At 48.8% G+C, this 7,018-nt stretch overlaps 1 long non-coding RNA gene across 4 annotated transcripts; it reads left to right on the top strand.

The window, feature by feature from the left end:
* The first annotated feature begins 455 nt into the window (after positions 1–455).
* LOC310658265 lies at positions 456–6,683 on the top strand. Of its 4 annotated transcripts, XR_014502148.1 has the most exons (4): positions 456–2,043; positions 2,087–2,426; positions 2,545–5,555; positions 5,646–6,683. It is a non-coding gene; the product is annotated as an uncharacterized lncRNA (long non-coding RNA). The 4 variants fall into 4 exon arrangements; XR_014502149.1 differs by lacking the exon at positions 5,646–6,683 and having other exon boundaries at positions 2,087–2,446; positions 2,545–5,242; XR_014502150.1 differs by lacking the exon at positions 5,646–6,683 and having other exon boundaries at positions 2,087–2,446; positions 2,567–5,242.
* The last annotated feature ends 335 nt before the right edge of the window (positions 6,684–7,018 follow it).

The raw sequence follows: 7,018 nt of genomic DNA on the forward strand, positions 1-7,018 counted from the left end.
CTCACCTCCTTCTCTCTCCCACAAATGAGTGCTGTGGGAGCCACCAGTGTGTGGTTCTACGCTGCTGGGTAGTGTGAAGAGAGAAAATGACCTGTGGCATTTTATCCTGCCCCCTTTGTCAGAATAACGACCAGGTTTAATGAAGGGATCTGACTAAAGGCCTCACAAGGCATTCTAATCCCATGTCAGGTAACCAGGGGCAGCTGTGAGGATGAGCTCCAACCCATTACAGTTCCATTTGCCCTCCAATTCATGGAAGGAAAACGTCTGAAAGCAAAGAGCCTTCACAAGAACAATATTAAGTATGTCACTGTAGGTGGAAGCATTCCAAATGCCCAAAGGCCAACTTTGGGCAACCACTCCCACCAACTTCAGATTTGCCCTCCACAAAGCGTGTTCTCCCTAACAGAGAGCACGTGTTGCGGTTGGGGAAAACAAGCCACCCTGTTTTTTGCTGGGCAGATTTTGGATAAACCCAAGCCATTAAGTGGTTAATGGTGTTGCTGGGGATTTTTGGTTGTTGCCATTTTGGAGGAGGAGCCAGAGTTTTTAAATACAGGTCGCCCAACACTGGGCTTCCTCTTGGCTGTTTTTGCACCGGATCACATGGAGCACTTGGACAATCTTCTCATTGTCTGGTTACATTTCTTTATTTCTTTATTTCCCCTTTTCCTTTTAATCCTCTCTAGTCCCTTAAATAATTTAATTCCCCCCTTTTTCCTATTCGATTTCCCACCCCACCCCTTACCCTGCCCTGTGTGAAGATTCTCCCTGTATCTGTGCTTTGCCTTTCCCAATAGGGAGAGAGCCCACGTTAGGGGCTTTCTTTCGCAAAAAAGCTTTCCCCCATTTCTCTTGTTGAAATTGTGGGGCTAGTCAGGGCTGTTCCCAGCTTAGCTGGAATCACTTTCGTTTATAGTATCCCCGAAGGTTGGCTTTATTTTGGGTATGTGCAGCGCTGTTGGCCAAATTTTAAGCTAGCCTTGGGTGAGAGCACTAATTTGAGTTCCTTTAATATTGCTAGAGACTAAGATTCTCAAGAGCAGAAGCAGGAGGCCTATTTTGGCCTGCACATAACTTCCAAGCCTAGTCTGCTACAGGTAGCAGTTAATTGTTAATTCTCTGACGTGTGACTCATTCTCGCTATAGGAATGTATCTGCTTGCAGGCCCAGTTGCTGCTAATGTATATCTGAGGCAGACACATGGCCCCAGAGGCTCTCTGTGCCTCCAAGGACTATGAGCACTCTGTATATGTTCTTGAACTATGCTGTTTCTGAACAAGTTTATTTTCTTTAAGTTTGTTTTGCCCTGATAGTGGCTACTGCCATTTTAGAGATGAGCCATTGTGGCTTAGTGGCTAAAGTGTAGGAATAGGACCTGGGAGACAGGGTTCATATCCCCCTCTTAGCCATTGTTATAACAAAACAAAACAAACTGCTCCTTTTGGGCTATTCTGTTGCTGGGTTGTTCGGCCCATTTGTGATAAAAGCACTTTGGGTTTCTTGAAGGGTGCTTCCCTCTAAAAGGGCAAGCAGGGGTACCTGGACAAGCTGTGGGCTACCTCAACCCTGCTATTTCACTGGAAACATTTATGCCTGGTCTAGCAGGTGATACTAGGGCTTTGCCCTAGAATTGATGGCCTGGATACCGTTTCCAGCCTGAATAGTGTCCCCATGTGGTCCATGAAGCATTGGTTTCACTGGGTCAGCACATAGTGCCGGTAATGCCTAGGTTGCAGGATTGGTCCCTGTATAGGACAGCTGCATGCTCCCCCATTGCTCTACCTGGACACTTAGGTCCTTTTGGTAGTTACCTCACTGCGAGGGATGCAACGGGCGCCACGTTTGCAATATGCAAGTGGGAGAAAGCACGTTTGCGTGCCCGCATTGTAGTTTGCTCTGTGCGTTGCAGGGCACGGCGCTGCACGGGCTGCAATTGCATTGCATTGCGTGAGAGATTTGCAGTTGCACTGCACGGAGGGTGTGTGCATTGCATGGAGGGGGTGTGCACATTGCACAGAGTGTAGTTGCATTGCACGGAGTGTGTTGTTGCATTGCACGACGTGTGTTGCTGGTTTGCACGAAGTGTGTTGTTGCATTGTACGGAAGGTGTGGTTGCCTTGCGCTGAGTGTGTGTGTGCATTGCATGGAGTGTGTAGTTGCATTGCACGGAGTGTGTGCATTGCATGGAGGGTGTAGTTGCATTGCACGGAGTGTGTTTTTTGCATTGCACGGAGTGTGTGTGCATTGCATGGAATGTGTAGTTGCATTGAACGGAGGGTGTTGCAGTGCACGGAGGGTGTGGTTGCATTGCACGGAGTGTGTAGTTGCATTGCATGGAGTGTAGTTGCATTGCATGGAGTGTAGTTGCATTGCATGGAGTGTGTGTGCATTGCAGGGAGTGTGTTTTGCATTGCACGGAGTGTGTAGTTGCATTGAACAGAGTGTAGTTGCAGTGCATGGAGTGTAGTTGCATTGCATGGAGTGTGTGTGCATTGCAGGGGGTGTGTGTGCATTGCAGGGAGTGCGTTTTGCATTGCACAGAGTGTAGTTGCATTGAACGGAGTGTGTAGTTGCATTGCACAGAGCGTGTTTGTTGCATTGCACGGAGTGTGTAGTTGCATTGCACGGAGTGTGTAGTTGCATTGCATGGAGTGTGTAGTTGCATTGCATGGAGTGTGTAGTTGCATTGCACAGATGTGTGTCTGAAAAGGAAGCTGGCTCGGCGGCAGCTTTGTCAGGGCTTCTTTAGGGGTTCTGGCCAGCGTCGGCCCTGTACACTTACATATCATGATGGCAGCACTAGATGCCCCCTGCCCAAGCAGGGGCTGGAAGCTGGCAAGCAATAGCTCAATACCTTTTGCCCATATCCCAATTTATTTAGGGATCCAGTTGGATATCGTTGCTAAAACATACCACTTGCCTATGGAGAAGCTGTCTGCCTTGAAGGAAGTTATTTTGTAATACTTCCTCTGCAGCATGTGATGCTTCATCAGATCCGATCTTGCTGGGTCACTTAATTAATCTTCCCACTAGGCCAGGCTGCCTGAGGCCTGAGGTCCCCTTACCTTTGTGTACACCTACCAAGTGTGGTGAAGGCAGATATAGGGCGATGGTAGCAATTCCTGAATGTATGCAATAGTAGGTTGCCATGGCAGGATACCTTGAAACTGCACAGGGATTTTCAGGTTCATGCTGGTGCTGCTGGATCTTTGCCCTTTGGTTTTTATTTCAGGGGCAGCTGGTGTGCAAAGCCATGGCCTCAAGCCCGGTGTGGTGAGGCAATCATGTGTCATAACCTTTCTTGAGTTTTTCCCCATTGTAGTAGCAGTTCACATGTGGCCCGAGGAGTGCAGTGACCATCGGATCTGCTTTTGGTCTGATAACCAGGTAGTGGTGAGCGTCTTGGCAAAACAGTCCTCACGCTCTAGCACAGTCTCCGCCCCTCCGCTCATGCTTTCGAGCTGCGCCACTTATGGTTTAATATTGTGCTTTCTACTCTCCAAATTGCGGGATCCTCTAATGATGTCGCTGATACTCTATCCCATTTTCAGATGAAGCGCTTCAGATCCTGGGCTCCAGACTAAGCTATTGCCTGACTTTTCCAGACCACCTGTGGCATTTTGACAACAATTAGTAATTACAGAGAGCAGCAGCTTCCATTTCCCCTTCTGCTTTTAGCTCTTATGGGAAGGCCTGGATGGATTTCTTAGCCTTAAGCTGGCAGTCCTCGGCCATTCAGATGAATTGGCCCCCCATCCTCTGAGCAGATCCTGCAGTATTTGGTCCACCTACTGCAGATTGGGCATGCGGTTATAACTATCAGAATACAGTCCGCTGCAATGTCTGTTACATTGAAGCTTTATTTTTCAGAGGCCCTTGTATAAAGTTTGTAGTGCGCAGGGCCTTGGTAGGTTGGAATAGGCTCCAGCCTCATAGGACAGTGGGCAGGAAGTCGGTCAATTTACCTATGCAGTATCTGCAACAAGTTAAAACTTGTCTGCTGGTTAATGATCAAGGCGAGACTCCTTTCAGAAGTCCATGGCATTTTTGCACTGAGGGTTAGGAAAATGGTTGTTGGAGCCAGCACGGGGCTGAGAGTCTGGAGGCTTATTGCTTCAGGACTTTTCCTTATCCTTTGGAGCTTGTCATTAGAGTTGGGAACTCTAAAACAGACTTAGTGGACAGGAGTGCCACAAGCAGGCTTCCCGCCACAGGTGAGGAGGGCCCTTGCCCGGTTATGGATAACAAAATATTTGGCTTTTCATTCCCTGGGGGCTGGCCTGCTCCTAGTGCATGTAAATGGGTTCCCATTAGCCAGGCATCAATGTGCTTACGTCGTGCACCAGTTATTACGGCCTGTGGCTTGCTTACCCCTGAACATGCCTCATTCCTTACGATTAGGTGCTGCTGCAAAGGCTGCACACTGGAGGCCTGTCAGTAGACAGGATTGTGAATACAGGTCATTGGAAGTGTGACGCTGACAAGGGTTATATCAGGAAGTGTCACAATGATGTCTGTGCTGATGCTTGTCTGTTATTTCCTTTTTTCATAGGAGCAGCTGTGCACATTTGGGCCACAGCATTGTACACTGGGCTGGCAAGCGCACTGACGAGTTTGGACTGGGCGCCATCTCAGTCTTCCTGCCCATGCGAACATATACTGGATGTCCAGATGGGGAATGCTTTGGGAGGAGTTCCTTCCTTTGGTGCGGTCGAGTGTGACCTGTGCAGGTCCTCCCGCAGTGCTGGTGGTACAGCTGGGCGAGAATGTTTGCTGTCTTCCTCCAGCATAAGTTTGCATTCCTGCATGCAAGAGGGCTTGGATTGAGTTGATGGCAGCTCTCCCTGGACTCAAAATATTTTAAGGCATTGGTTCAAGGTGGTCTGGAGGGGGGGTTGGAGCACCTGTCCCCTCCAATGCGCAAAGATATTCCATTAAGGGAATCCAAGGATTCACCATGCTTTTGTCGACCCCTTTCGAGGGGTAGGGCCACGCAAGAGTCCCTGGGAGCATTTGGGGGTGAGCTTGAGTCCAATCCTGGTTCATTGCTCCCCCATGCTGTTTATTTGTACTGACGATATGGTGGGCCCCTATCGTCAGTGCTGCCCTGCTGAGGTCAGGTGCAGCTAGTCGGGAACCAATGCCTAGACAAACTACCACTGAGCAGGCCAGAAAGCATGTTAATATGGCAGTGGAAATAGAATAAAATAAAGTAAATAAAATAACAAATAAAATAAAACAGGTCCTTGCTCTAGGTGGTTCTGTGATATTGCACCCTGCTATTTTATTCAAGGCTGTTGCCCTCTTTAGGGCAGATGGGGTGCATCTTTCCCCTATGGGGAACGACACCTGGCTGGATGCGATTGCCTTGCGATTCATTGCTCCCCCACAATGTTTGCTGGTGCTGACGATATGGTGGGGCCCAGTCGTCAGGGCTGCCCTGCTGAGGTCAGGTGCAGCTAGTCTGGAACCTATGCCTAGGCAAACTACCACCGAGAAGGCCGGAAAGTGTTAATAAGGAGTGGAAATAAAATTCAGGTCGTTGGAAATATGCCCCCCATTCTTTTAAGATTGGGGCCGCCACGACGGCAGCTCACTGGGGCCTGTCGGCCGCCAGAATAAAGAATTTGGTTCGCTGGAAGTCGAATGCGTTCAAAGGTTATGTTTGTTAACAATTTTGGTTCTTACACGTTTTTGCTTGTTTTATCTTAGGTTTAGCAGCTGTCCGCATCTGGATGGTGGGGCACAGCATCATGCATTCGGCTGGCATCAGAGCACGGCAGTCCGGTTTGGGTCCAGGTCTTGGCCTTCCTCCACATGTGCAGATTTCTTGGCTATCCAGTCGGGGAATGCGTTGGGCAGAATTCCGGCCGATGATTCGGCGGCTGGTGCTGCTGGAAGGGCCGCCCACAGCTGTTGTGGTACAGCTGTGTAAGAACGACCTGATTGCCATGGACTGTTTTTTCACTACGTGCCGCAATTTTGAGCGACATGGCGGAGCTGCGGGCAATGGTGCCGACAGCAAATATTTTTTGGTCAAAGCTTTTGCAACGACGCGGAGGGGTAGTCGTTGCCCGGCTGCCACCGAAAGGGCCAGAAAACGTATTAATTCTGCGGTGTCAAAAAAGATTTTTGAGCTGGGTGGAGATGTGATTTCCCATCCTGAGATTCTTTTTAAGGCTGAATCCTTTTTCAGAGATGATGGTGTGCACCTTTTCTTTTTGAGAGAATGACGTCTGGCTGGGTGCAGTGGTGGCTAAGCTGAAGGCTTGGTTGGGTTTGTGAGTGGTTTGGCGGGGAGCTGGAGGCTCCATGGCGGTTAGGCATTGGTTAAATTGGTTGGTGGAGGGGTAAGTGCCTACCCCTCCAATGGTGGTGCGGAAAGGGAATTCCGTTAAAGGAATCCAGGGGCTTGCCATTCTTTTCGTCCTGTCCCTGGCAGCGGATGTTGGGCCGTGCAAGCCCCACAGGAACATGAGGGTGAGGAGTGTGGGACTGTTGCCCAGCTTCATTTCCTCACCCAATACTTGTTTCCCACGCTGGCTTCCGCTGGAATCCGGAAGTCAGTTCTGTCCCTGGGCAAGGACAGATAGTCATAACCAATGCCTAAGCAACCACTCACATTTTTTGTATTTTCAATAAAGTTGTGGCCAAAATCATGCCAAAAACCTAAACAAAAATTGACGTGTGATGTGTGAATTTTTTGGTGGGTGGCTTTGGGACTCAACACGCAAATGGGAGAGTGAGGAGAACAGCAACTGTGAATGTGGAGCTAAACTGTTGTTGTTGCTGCTGCTGTATTTATTCTTCATAAAGTCACAGAAATAATCTAAAAATTCCATGACTAAAAGCAAGCAACAGCAGAACATCTATTAAGAATGAAATGCTACCTAGCTTGTTGTGACAAGGCCATTCTTGCTGCTCTCTAAAAGTGAGTTGTGATGAGGCCAGATAGAGCTCCCTTGGAAGACGATATACATTTGGTGAATGGAAGGATCCAAAGAATTGCTGTAGC

This window comes from Podarcis tiliguerta, assembly GCF_965153285.1.
Source record: "Podarcis tiliguerta genome assembly, chromosome: 10".
NCBI lineage: Eukaryota > Metazoa > Chordata > Lepidosauria > Squamata > Lacertidae > Podarcis > Podarcis tiliguerta.